Below are 14,315 nucleotides of genomic sequence, written 5' to 3'. Positions count from 1 at the left end.
GGCTATTTTGTTTTGATACTGTTTCGACTCATTTCAAGCTTGAAACAGCAAAATCAAAACAAAATGAGAGGCTTCGAAACAGGCTTAAAATGAAACAAGGGCAGTTGAAGCATTTTGAAAGTTTTGAAATGTTTTAAGTTTCAAAACAGAAGCTGGGCCTGCCTGCAAGGAAACAGAAAGTAAGGAGAGGGAGGGGGAAGAGGAGGGAAGGACTGCTCTGACACTGACTATGTAGCTGGCCAATGACTGTGTTGCGTAGAGGTCCCAGCGCCAGTGACAGTGCGCCTTAACACACACATACAATCACACGTCATAAGTTTTGCTTGTTAGCAGCCTGAGGTGCAGTTTTCCAGAAACCCATGAACCTATCTACTTGAAAGCTGGGAGGCTGTAAGGCTTCGGAAGGGGCTACCATCCCTGGTTTCATCTGAATCAGGCAAGAAATGACAAAGTTATAAGCAGTTTTGTGCTTCCCCATGGGCAAAACGTTGAAACACTGAAACAGTTTCAATCAAACGAAATGGAACAGTGCTTTCAAAACAAAACAAAACTCAAAACGAAACACTGTCCCATTGAAACAGCAAAACGGAAGTCAAAATTAAATGGTGTTTCACACAGCCCTACCACCTAAATATAAACAACCAATCTCCCAAAAGGAGATTTCATCAAGCCATGAAGCCTATCACAAATACTTTCAATCACTGTTTTAAAGAAGAAGGAAGTCCTACAACAACCCTCTAATCTATTGTAATATTATCAACCTATCCAACTGTACTCTCAGCATAGGTGAGATGTCTGTACTATCAAAAAAAAGCCTTAGTCAAGGCTTTTTTCTGACACTTAAGACTAAAGAAATATTTCTATGACAAGGAGCCACACAATGGTCAACCCACCGCAGACCTGAGCTGTGTATAGCACAAGAAAAAGGGCTTCTCCTGGACTCCACCTGAAGGCTGCAGCCCCAGTCTGGGCTGGTATATAAACAGTTTCTGCCTCCACACCTACTCCAAGGTTTCCAAAAATCCGCAATGCTAATGTTAAACCTCAGTCCTAAAGAACAGAAAGCCATACTCAGCCTTAAAACTCTGATATTACCATACAACAGGATGATGGGGGCAAAGGGAAGTTTCCACTGTTGTCATGAACGAACCAGCATATGGAAACTGAGAAAGAACAAACTCCTGACTAAGGACCCCACTGCACAACACCAGAAGGAACTAAATAAATTCTTAAAGATGCTACCACTGGAAATACAGGAGAAAATTACTGCTTCTACCTCCTGGGAACCCTGGCCAGCCAACTTTTACTTATTAGCCAAGAGCCACAAACCTGGCAAGCCAGAGGGAGTTTCTGGCTATGTTGACTCAATCCTATTCCCATACTCCACAGAGTTTGTCAAGTATTTGAAATGTACCACGCTTCCTAAAGAAACTAGCTTTCATTGACAAACTTCCAGGTACTGCAATACTAGCTACAATGGATTTCACACTTCTGAACACCAACTTCTTGCATTTCTGGCCTGGAGCAGTCTGCAGCATGATGACACCACCCTTTGCAACCATCTGCAGAGCCTGTGCCCACTGTGTGATGGCTGCTCCACCCCCAGACCCAAGGAGCAATAACCCATACCCAAGGCTCCTGCTTGCCACCCTGCTTACTGTGCTGCTGCAGCGAATGTCACCTGGCCCAAGTCAGTCTCAGGCATGTCTACCCCCCATGCTGTGCTACCACCTAGCCTGACTCACTGAAGTGTCTAAGGCCACCGCGCTGATGCCACACAGCACCAGGGCTGCTGCCTGGACCACAGCAGAGATGCTAACAAACACCACCTGGATGCCACCACCACTACCATCCATGAGCTTCTGGGGCTTCAGCTTCACTGCCTGTGGGCCCACCTGGCCAGCTAAGACTAGTTACTGCACATCATCCAGAGCACCTGGGACAATGAGCAGTGGCTGGAGTCCTTTCAGATGACCAAGACCACCTGGGCTAGGAGCTCCTCAATCAGCTCCACCTGCACCTGGAAAAGCAGACCACCACCATGCTGCTGCCCCTACCCATGGAGCCCCAGCTGGCCACACCTGCCAGCCTGAGCTATGTTGGCCACCTCCTTGGCATTGGCAAGGTGACCACCAGAAGCTGTCCTGGAGGTCTGTGGTACACTCCCAGTTGTGCTGGGGCACATGGTGCTTTGGGTCCATGACCCCTTGAAGGTGGTGGCGGGGGTCCATGCCCTTGGCTTCCCCCAGTGCATTGGGGCCCTGGACAGGACTCATATCCCCATCAGCTATCCACCCCCTCGTGACCACCCCTACTACAGAAGACAGGGCTTTCACTCTGTCATGCTGCAGGACATCATTGATCACCATGGCACCTTCACCAACATGAGTGCAGCTGGCCCAGAATTTCACCCTGCCAGCCCTGGTAGAAAGCAGGTGCTTCATGCCAGGGGTGCTGGACCTCCAGCTGGATGAGATGACAGTCCCAGCCCTCCTCATCAAGGCTCCTCCCTACCCACTCCTCCCCTGGCTCATGCAGTTCTACAGCAGCCGGCTGGATCCCCACCAAGCACATTTTAATATGTTCCTGGGCCAGACTTGCCCACTGGTGGAGTACACATTTGACTGCCTGAAGGGATGCTGGCACATTCTCACCACCCACCTCAAGGCTGCAGAAACCAACATCCCCCAGGTCATCATCACAGCCTGTGTGCTGCATAACATCTGTGAGGCCCAGAGAGAACTCTTCCTCAAAGCATGAACAGAAGAGATGCAGGAGGTGAAGGATGCCTGGAACCAGGAATGCCAGCTGTAGTGGCAGTGACAGTGACAGGCCCCCACCACCAAAGCCCCAAGCAAGCTGCACACCTGGCAGAAGAGGACAGGACACCAGGTGTGAGAGGTACTGGCAGACCACCTGCTCCTGCACTCCCTGCTGTAGGCCACCTGGATAGCTGTCCATGGACCCCAGCTGCACTGAGCACCCCCAGCACAACACTCACTATAGACAGTTTGCTGGAAAGCACTTTATTCCTATGCACAAACACAAACCCCATCCCCCACTCCCTCCAAACAACAGAGCCCCCTCCCTTCCCAACAGCCACCCCTCCTGAACCACAGAGCCCCTCCATCCTCCTCCTGACCCACAGAGCCCCACCACCAATCACCTTACCCACCAGCATTAAAGCACCCTGTTCACTGTGTATGCTATGTACACTACTCTGTGCCCTCCTGGGGTTGGGGGACAATGGGGTGGGGGCACCTACAGGGCTGAGCCCAGGGACAGGGGCCCACCACCCCGGCTTCTGGCATCACCACTGTGGGTGTGCATGCCACAGCGACACTGCTGTGTGCTGCCGGGTCTCGGACTGGCGGTCATGCGCATAACAGGTGCCAGAGACCATGATAAGTCAACCAAGCAGGCTCTTGGACAGGCAGCCAACAGCCAAGACCCCTGTCCCCGCCTGCTTTGCAGGGACAGGTGGAGCACCAGCACTGATGCATTTCTCCACAGGTGAGAGGTCCAAGCCTGCCTAGCTGAGGGGGCACAAGATGCTCAGTTAAGTTTTGCACTGCCTCCCACCTCGCTGCCTGCTGGGAGGCTGGGAGGGGGAACTCCGGGAGCCAGAAGGAGCTCAGCCAGGCTGAATGGGGAGGGGTGGGTCCTCCTCCCAGTCTGGGGCTTACTGGGTAGGCATGGCAGGCATGCCCACTGGCTCAAGTCTTCTCCCCACTGGCAGTGATTATGTGTAGCTCCTGGTGGCATCCTGGGGTGCAGAAGCGCAGCACCTGGCTGGTCAGAGAGGAGCCCCCTTCAGGGAGGAGCTGGAACTCATGAGGGCAGGCAGTACCATGACCAGGTTGGCCTCCTGGGTGGGGTTGCACACCCAGAGCTGGTGGGGCAGAGCTGCCAGAGCTGCTGGATGATGCCAGAGGTGGGGACAATGGTGGGACAGGCTCCTTGTGCCCCAAGGGACCCTCCACCCCTAATGGCTAATTGCTGCTGCCAGGCCTTAGTGGAGGCTCTGGCAGGCCACCCATGCTGGAGAACAATTTAGCTCCATCCTGGGTCCTAGAACATGAGAACATGATCCATCTGCTGCATAAAGGGCATAGTTCTGTGGCCTGTCCCTAATCAGTGGTTGTGGCCAGTGACATGGGCCCACTGTACGTGCAGAGCCTTGACCTTTATGAGATACTGGTGCACTGAACAGTCACACCTGTGTTCCAGCATGTGGCCCACCAGGCCCTCAAAGATGTGGGCATTGGAGCACCTACTCCAGGAGAACTGGCTCTAGATCTCAATCTTGTCCCACAAGGCTACAAGGTCTGTGGTCTCATCCTGGGACCAGTTATGCCCCCAGGAAGTGGTGTGTGATGTCAGAGGTGACACCAGCATGACTCCTTCAATGCCCCTCAGGAGCTGTGAGTGAGAGTCTGGGCCTGCTGGGCCTGGGTAGTTGCCTGCAGTGCACAGCACAGGCATGGTGCTGGACAGGTAAGCAGGCAGTGGAGCTGGGCTAGGCGCCAGCGCCAGGATCTAGGCAAGCTGCTGTGGTTCACCCAGGACCACTGCTGTGAGACCCATTGGCCAGAGGCAAGCAGCAGGTGGCATAGGCCCCCGGAGTCACCGCAGAGTTTTAAAGGCCAGGTAAAGAGCCACCCAAGCCCCAGGATTGGAGAAGCTCCAAGCTCCATGGCCTTGTGGCTAGCTTGAGCATAGTCCCATGGTGGGGCTGACTGGAAGCAAGTTTGCTCTTGGTTGCCATCTACATGTGCGCTGCTGCACAGTTACTATGGAGTGGTTAATTTGCTACGTTCATTTGCAGGTAGCAAGTTAACCACACAGTAGACTAATTTACTGCATAGTAAGCTCCTGCACATGTAGACAGTGACACTTTTTTGACAATTAGTCAACTGTGCAATAAAGCAGCTCCTGTAAAGGCGCCCACTGTAACTTTCCTGGAGATTCCATGCTTCAGAAAACCTGTTCATAGATTGTTAGGCCAAAAGGGACCTTGGAAGAGCATAGGGTCCAGCCCCTGCACCAAGCAGGAAAGATAACTGGGGGTCAGGTGACCCCAGCAAGGGAACTTTCTAGTCTCCTCTTGAAGATTTCCAAGGTAGGTGATTGCGCCATCTCTGGAGGGAGCTTATTTCACAGTCTGGACACCCTGACTAGGAAGAAGTTTTTCCTAGTGTTGAGCCTGAATCGGTCTTCCAGGAGTTTGTGGCCATGACTACTTGTTTTCCCCTCAGATGCCCTGGTGAACAGTTGTTCACTGAGCCCTTGATGTACTTGATGTTCTCAGACAACAAAGAAAAAAACAAAAAAAACCCAAAAAAAATCAACTTGAACAGGAAATTACAGGACAAGAAGTCATCCATGGACTGGATTGTGTTAAATATGGTTTAACAAAAGTTAAAACTATAGATTCTTATCCCGAGACCTAGACTATTTTTTACAACCCCCACTTCCCTCGATGGGTTAACTGCTTGTTCTCTCCCCTACTTACCTTGCCTATTCCAGCAGTGTCTTCTCCTTTCTCCTCTATCTTTTGTATTCTAACCTTTGTTTTCTATTTAGACAGTCTGCTTCCTGCATCTCTCCATAGCATCTGATGAAGTGAGCTGCTGCTTACAAAAGCTTATGCTTCTCTAATTTAGTTAGTCTGTAATTACAAATCTACCCTGCCTTCTGCCTGACTTCAGTCTAATACAGCTAAGTATCTCTGACAGTGCAATTAGGGAGGGGGCACAGAGAAGGGGCAGTAAAAAAAAAAAAGTAGCTGCTGCCAGCAGCTACACCTTTGCGTTTGTGAAGTCTCCACTTCTGGGTTTCCCCAGGAACCTGGCCAGGTCCCTACACAAAAAACTAGAAATTAGGAAAAGCTATTTCCATCTTAAGGAGTGGAAGGAAAATGTAACCCACAAAAATTTAGCATTTTTAAGCCAATCTTATGATTTAAGCAGCCTGAGCCATGATATTTTAGACTAGTGAGTAATGCTTCTTATAGTAATCCAAACAGACAAGCTATTGAGCTAGTCCTCAGCCAAGTCAATGATATTCTACTTGCTTGTACAGTATTTATCTTTCTTGACACCTGTAGCCTGTCACACTAAGGAAGATTATTGAATGAGATTGACCTGAGGTCAGATATGGAGTGAGGCAGTCTTCAAATCATTTTCATGGAAAGAATACAAATATTTCATTGTCAAGAGTGATAGGAGATAGTAAGACATTGGAAATGGTCTATAAACCTGCGAGTTGCAAGATGGCAAAATTGAAGTCAATGAAGACACATCCACACCAACTCATTCTCTCATGCCCTCAGTACTTGTAAGGATCAAGTCACAGGTTGTCTAGTGTAGTGGTTAAGTCAGTGGGGGATGGCAGGAACAAAAAGCAAAGACTGAGATACCCAAATTGAGGGGGAATTCCAGGAGCAGAGTCCAAGTCAGAGGCTGAATATGGGTTCTGGAGTCAGAGAGTGAAGGTATTTATACATGTGCTTGTGGGGGGAGCACGGGGTGGCACTTTAATTAGAGCAGCTCCAAGAGCCACTGTAATTAAAGCACCCCTATTGTCTCACATATCAGCATCCCCATGCTTCAAAGTGGCAGCGAGAGCACTTTATCTAAAGTTCATCAAATGAGCTTTAAATAAAGTGCCCTACCATAATTTAAGTGTTGGGACGCTGATGCATGAGATTCTGGAGGCTGCTGGAGCATGGTAATTACCATGCTCCAGTGGACTTGATTAATTGAGTCTGCTCCAACATGCTGTAATTACAGCACATCAGAGCAGCCTCACTGTGTATTAGGCACCCTGAGTTACCAAAGCCAAGGAGAATATCTAAAAATCCAGAGTCCAGGAACAGAGGTGAGCCGGTAAGGAGTCAGACAGCCAGGAGTACAAGATTCAGAGAGACATTTTTATTATTAAAGCATCAAAAGAAATTACATTGTCATAGATAAGGGAAATATTTACATCCATATATAGTCTTCTCTTTCCCTGTTCCACCCTTCCTCCTGTCTCTCCATATACCTTAAACAAGTACAACCATAACACGTCGCTTCATTTTAAATGTTTGTTTGATTTCATATCCTGAGTGTATGCTCCTACTTGCTGCCCCACACAGCTTCCTTGATAACCCATCACCTTCCACACCCATTCAAGGAGCTCCATCTTTGTAGGTATAAAAGGCATAAAATAATAAAAATGAAAGACTGATAAAAACACAATTGCTCTAAAACCAAGGTAAACATTTGTGCCCCTAAAAACTTGTATGTGTACAAGGATGCAAAAAATCATAAAGCACTTAAATGAGGCAAGACAACTTTCTATTATAACCAGAATTTTCTAAAAATAGGTTAAACAAGACTCGGTCCTTAAAACATATCCAATTGTGCAAGGAGGGTTAAAACAGTCCTGCTGTTTGTTGTTTATAACATCCCCCAGTCTTTTGTCTTCCACCATCGAAATGTTTCCTCTGTCCATCCTTTCCTGATCCTGGTTCATGTAAAATCATCATGTAAAAAATTTCTCATGGTCCAAGCTTTAAAAATGGTCTGTTGATGAGAAAGCCAGGTTTCAAAACCAAGGAGGTTCCAAAGTTTACAGAAGACCATGAAGAAATATATTAACACACACACACACACACACACACACACACACACACACACACCCCTATATACAACCATCTCTTCCATTAAAATCTTATTAAAAGATTAACTTTTATATTTATTAAAGGTTATATTAAATTAACATATTAAAAAAATAACCTTATACCACACCCAACACATGAACCCAGTCCCAGAATACATGCATTATCGTTTCTTCCGGGCATCTTGGGGATGGGCCAAGATGTCATGCGTACGAATCATTCTCACTGGTAAAATTCCCCTCATTATCACCCAAGCTAAATACACATGGTTCCCATGACAACCCGTTCTCTGTGACCCTTCCCAAATCTTTTAAAAAAAAAAGAGTCCAGGGCATATTCCCTACCTAGGTCCTACAGTGACTACCAACCTCTCACTGGATGAAGAACTTAATGTTTGCATGGGAAAGGCTGCTGCCACCACCCTCAGCAGACTAACTAAAAGAGCATGGAACAACTCAAAGCTTACCATCAAGACCAAAGTGCTAGTGTACCAGGCTTGTGTACTCAGGACTCTCATGTATGGTGGGGAAACATGGGAAAAAATTAAACACCTTCCACTCACACTTACACCACATACTCAACATCAGCATCACATGGCAAGATAAAGTTACCAATGTAAAGGTTTGTCAAAGGGAAAGTTTACCAAGTGTAACAACCCTACTCAAACACGGGGTGGCTAGGCCATCTGAGCAGACTGGAAAGGGGATGCATACACAAGGACATGCTAGATGGGGAACTAATCAGAGGGAATAAGAACAACAGGACATCCCAAGCTTTGCTGCAAAGACACATGCATGTGAGATATGAAGGCATTTGGAATTGATCCTGGCCAGTGGGAAACCTTGGAAGTGATAACAAGTGCCATCGTTGTCTCCATCAGGGCATCAAAGTCCATGACAGAAAAATTGGCTCCAACAGCTTGGAGAGAAAAGAGCCCATAGGAAGCAAGCAGCTCCCGAACCACCCAACCATGACATATACATTTGTAACCACTGCCACAGATCATGCAAATCTCAGATTGGACTGTTCAGTCACAGGAGACATTGCAAATCATCTGTCATGGGCTTCAATATCCACCATCTCCCATAGATGAAAGGATGCCAAAGAAGGGTATATGCCACACTGCAGTCACTGCACCCCTGCCTCTCACCGCTCCCAACACTGCTTTTTGTGCAATGTAAAAATTGCTTTGCTCTGCAGGCTCAAGCCTGTATTTCTTTAAAAACCATCTCTATCCACTTGTTATGTAGTGAGAGCTGTTATGCCCAGCGATGAGACACCAGACCCTTAAGTATTTCTTTTCCTTAAAAACACCCCCATGTCTTATTAAATAAAACTCCTTACCTTCACCCCTTCCTCCACTGCTGCCCTGAAGCACAGGCACACATAGTTAACACAGATAAAAAGGGCAATGAATAGATGGGCCCTGCCTTTCTCTCTTTAAAAAGCTGTGTCCAGGCCAGCTGCTCTCTTTCCTCCCCCCAAAAAACGTACAACATTTTTGTACCTCTCTCCACAATGAGGGAACACCAACCCCATATAAAACAATGAACAGCAGCACTGCTTTAAATACCATTACCCCCTAGCAAGTGTCCTCCCATTCCAAAAACCTAAGACCTGTCACACCCAAGTTATCATCTGCTCCCATTCAGCACCCCCTGTCATACCTGGATCACAGGTGACACCCCAATATTTTAATCCCATCTTTACTACCTACACCCCCAAGTCTCCCATGTGCCCCATGCTACCCATCAGAATCACTGTCCTTTTTCCGCATTCAGGCTTGCCCTAGCTGCTTCCCCATGTACAACAATGCCCATTGTAGGGACAAAATAAGTTTGTCCCAAAATAAGTTGATACCATCCATGTAGAGGCAGCACCTCCCCCTTCTTGCCCCCACCATCACCCAGGATCAGTACCCTGCTCATTGCTTGATCTTCCCTCAACCATTGCATCAAAGGCTCCACCCTACAAACAAATAGTGTGGAGAACCTGGGACAACTGTGACAGCCCACCTGTATCTAAAAACTATGGCTTAACAGATTGTTGATTCAAATTCAACTCTCTGCCCCCCAATATAAAAGCCTTTTCCAATCAACTGCTCTAGAAAAGTCATCTCCATTAAAATTTGGAATAAAAACTTGTAAGCCAGCCTGTCATAGGAATTTTTTTTTCCAAATCTAAATACAACATAGCTACATTTGAATTCTGCTCCTTACTGCATCCTATATTGGGCATAATGTATCCCCGATCCTTTTCCCTGTGATCATGCAAGACTGAGTTTCATGAATTATATTCAGAAGCACTTTCTGAATTCATAAAGCCAGTGCCTTAGCTAAAAGCTTACAACCAACATTTGAAAGTGTAATTGGCCTCCAGTTCTTCAGTTCCTCCCTATCCTCCTTTTTATGCAATAAACCCCCCGCATCTTCATTAGAACTTCTATCTGCAGTCCCATCTGTTAACATTTCATCAAAAACATCCACAAGATCAGGGCCCATGAGGTCCCAAAACTTTTCATAAAATACCATGGCAGCCCATCTGCTGGGAGGTTTTCCCTTTACAAAACTCCTTAAAAACCACTAACTCGTCCATCTTCTCTCCTTCCTCTTTTATCAGCTTCCTTTCCACTTCTTTCGTAAAACCCTTTAGCTATGCTTTATCCACTCCTTCCACCTGTACTAATGTACATAAAACCTCCACACTATTTCCAGCACCTCCCTTTGCACTTCCCAGTGAGCCCCTCCTTCCTCTACCACTTCCTTTAGCTGAGCTCTCCCCAACCCAGGGGCAGGCAATTATTTTGGACAGAGGGCCACTTACTGAGTTTTGGCAAGCCATTGAGGGCTGCGTGACAGGCAGCCAAGGCAGATTAATATAATTTTTCTAAGCTTTTTAAGGGCCCTGTGGGTTGAATAGAATGGCCTGGTGGGCCGCATCCAGCCCGCAGGCCACATTTTGCCCAATCCTGCCTCAACCTGACCTGGTAGAGAAGTATTAGGACCTGCCACTCCATCCACTATATTCCACAGTCCACCATTCTGCCCTCTGTTTTCATCCTCCATCATCTCTCCACAACCTGCTAGTCACATATCATTGCCGACCTGTTGTCCACCACCACAGTCCATCCACCATTGCCAAGAACTATGGCAATATCAAACAAATAGAGATGCCAACTATCCTCTGCCATTTCCTCCATTGCCCCTTAGAGGATCCCCCTCAGCCCCTCTGACCAAGATCCAGCTTTCACTCATTCTTAGATAAGAGGCCAAGATGTAGAGAGGCTTCCCCAGCAGATGCTCAGGCAGAACTGCTGGCTGACCTCCTGTCTGCTGCCGCAGGTGGACTTAAATGGGGAGACTGCTCTCCCCAGCAGCCAGTAAGAAAACCCTAACAGTGCCCAGATGGTTTATCAATCAGGGTGAGGCTTCCAGTTAGAGCCTCTGGCAGGCTTGGCCAACCAGGCAGTTAGTCCTGGCTGGGCTGCCTGTTAAGGCCCTTAAAATACTTGAATATTTAATTCAAGTGTTTGTGTTACCTTTTGTGTGTAAACAGATGTCTAATTGGAGGCAGTCCTGATTGATCTGAGTTAAAACCTAGAAGAAAAGAGGAACCTTTACATATTTAACCCTTCCAAGCACTGTTGTTGTCCCTCTGCTAATAAATGGCCAGAGAGAGCACACAGCCTGACAGGTTTGACCTGCAGCATATTCAAGTTAACTGCCATTCACTCCAGGGACAATTTACAGATGCAGCATTATCTCCAGAAAAAAAAAGTGTTAACTGCATTTTGTCTCACATTCTTCACAGGTACTTAAAGTAAGACAATGGACTCCTACAATAGGCTTTCTCCCCAAAACTTGGGACCCATATTTACACCCATATTAAACACACAAATAATAACAATAGCCCATTGCTGAGCTAGGCAAAGAGATCTACTTCTCTGAAAAAGGTGGTTTGCTGGGTAATAGCTTTCCGCATAACATCTAAACACAAAAATGGCATTATAAGCAGTTCACAGGGGACACACTGCTTTGAAACCTTCTGCAGTGAACCAACTATATATTTCATGTGCAAGTCATGCCATGGAAATGTTTAATGCTCCTCTAGAGAACAATAAACCAGTGACAAGAAAAATAAACAACAGCTGAAGATGAAGAAGTCCTTGAACTGAAAGTGTTTTGTTTTATGGAGCCCAACATGGAGAGAGAGAAAGAACCTGAAACTCAAATGCATTAAAATAAGCAGCATTTTGGTATAGTAAAGGTGAGTACTTGGTGAGGGCTGGGGAGGGTTGTTTTTGTTTTATATTTTATATCTTATGGTACCATGAGCTGTTAAGAGCACTTACTACATTTCACAATGCACTTCTGGGAGGTATGCTGTAATATTATAGTAAAAATCTGTCCATAAGTCTAGGGCTGGAGCTTTCAGCATTTTTCAATAAGTCATTGTAACATTCACCCAAGATGCAAGAAATCCAAGTTCAAGTCCCTGCTCTACCTCATTGAGAGCAGTGACTTGAACATGTTTTTTCTAAGTACCATAGCCCCCAGCATGTAAAGTCAGCATCTCTCACTCTTGCTTTCTGGCTAATAAAAATTTTGTTTATTGTGGGACAAAGTGGGACAAACATAGTAGGAAAAACAGAGACCCACTCCAGAATAGCTATTGGTCCCATTGTCATGACAGCTTCTACCTGAGATACAGGTTCAAAGCACCGGAGCAGGGACTGAACCTTGGCTTCCTATAGCTTAGCAGGGTCCCTTAAACACTGGGCTGTAGCTTTAATCTCCCTCTGCTTTTAACCAGAAATATCATCCTGTAAAGTTTTCATTAAACCTAACTTTATAGAATGTCTCAGTTTCAACAATTCAGTCTTTTCAGACAAATCAACTGTTTTGTCAAAAAAAATTGCAACCAGCTCCATACAAATATTTTAAAGTAGCCTTGTCACCAGTGTATATTATACTAAAAAGAACGTATTGGAATAGTTTACCTACAAAAAATATGAACCATGTGTTCCATTGCCTATTTTAACTGCAAATGATTGTTAAAAGTGGAGTTGACCCCCCTAGCTTGGGTAGCAGTGAGTTTTGTATTGTGTCAAAAGCTTAACAGCAAGCTGAAGTCAGAAAAAGATGAAGGTTTTCATAGATTTTAGGATCGGAAGGGACCTATTAGATCATTGAGTCCAACCCCCTGACCTGGACAGGAAAGAGTGCTGGGTTCAGATGACCCCAGCCAGGTGTTTATCCAATCTTCTCTTAAATACCTCCAAGGAAGGGGACAGCACCACCTCCCTTGGAAGCATATTCCATATTTTGGCAATGCTCACTGTAAAGAATTTTTGCCCGATGTGCAATCTAAATTTGCTTTCCTTCAGTTTGTGGCCATTGTTTCTAGTTACCCCGATGGGTGCCCTGGTAAACATCATATCCCCTATTTCCTGCCCCCCCCCACCCCCGATGAGTTTGCAGACAGCCACAAGATCACCTCTCAGCCTTCTCTTGTGGAGGCTGAAGAGATTCAGGTTCCTCAACTGGTCCTTGTAGGGTTTTTCCTGTAGGCCTTTAACCAGATGGGTGGCCCTCCTCTGAACCCTTTCCAGGTTATCTACATCCCTCCTGCAGTGTGGCACCCAAAACTGGATGCAGTATTCCAACTGCAGCCTGACCAATGCCGCATAGCAGGGAAGTATCACCTCCCTGGACCTGTTTGTGACGCACCTATTTATGCAAAAAAGTGCAGCTAGCTTTACTTATTACCTCATCACACTGGTGACTCATGTTCATTTTGGAGTCAACTCCGACTCCAAGATCCCTTTCCACAGCTGTGCTACTTAGAGTTGTACCTCCCAGGCTATAGCTGTGTTGATGATTCTTCTTCCCTAGCTGCAACACATGGCACTTGTCTTTGTTAAACTGCATCCTATTCTGCTCTGCCCACTTCCCCAGCCTGTGCAAATCCACCTGGATTTGCTTCCTGTTCTCTAGATACCCTAGGATGAAGATCATCAGGGCCTTTGACTTAAATACATTCAACCCCACCAGGTGCTAGGTCAGCACTAGCAGTTGGTAGGTTGGTATCTATCTTGCGCTAACCTAAAGTCCCATTGGGATGCATGCTTGTATTCATGTCCAAAAACACAGATGCAAAGAAATCATTTAGGAGCTCTACTTTGGCCATCCTATCTATTACCAGTAGCCACAGTCCATCTTGAAGGGATGTTACCCTGCACTTTCTTTTTGCTTCCTATGTATTTAAAGAGTTACTTTGTTATCCTTACCTTTTGCTGCCAGCCTAAGCTCCATTTCTGCTTTGGTTTTCCTCACTGCTTCCGTGCAAGCTCAAGCCAAGCAGGTATACTCCTCCTTGGTGGTTGCCCCCTGCCTCCACAACCCATAGGCCTCTCTTTCCCCCTCCAGGCTATCCTGGATTTCCCTGTTCAGTCAAGAAGTACTGGGATGATTCCTTTCTGTGCCTTCAGGATCAGTCCTTTGACAAATGCCCACCCTTCCTGGACTCCCATCTCTCCAATGCTTTTGCCTGTCAGTCCCTCCCTAATTAATCTCCTGTGATTCTTGAAGGAGATCAATTTGTTGAAGGTGATTTCATAGACATTAGGGCTGGAAAGGACCTCAGAAGA

At 46.5% G+C, this 14,315-nt stretch overlaps 1 long non-coding RNA gene across 1 annotated transcript in view; it reads right to left on the bottom strand.

Moving 5' to 3' along the window:
• Nucleotides 1–1,755: 1,755 nt before the first annotated feature.
• Nucleotides 1,756–14,315, bottom strand: part of LOC109304137 — a 23,250-nt gene continuing 10,690 nt past the window's right edge. Inside the window, exon 4 of the long non-coding RNA XR_002099305.1 lies at nucleotides 1,756–1,767. This is a non-coding gene — a long non-coding RNA (uncharacterized LOC109304137). The remainder of the gene's footprint in view (nucleotides 1,768–14,315) is intronic.

This window comes from Gavialis gangeticus, unplaced genomic scaffold, assembly GCF_001723915.1.
Source record: "Gavialis gangeticus isolate Ggan-Ray unplaced genomic scaffold, GavGan_comp1, whole genome shotgun sequence".
Classification (NCBI taxonomy): Eukaryota; Metazoa; Chordata; order Crocodylia; family Gavialidae; genus Gavialis; species Gavialis gangeticus.
This window is presented reverse-complemented; position numbering and strand designations above follow the sequence as displayed.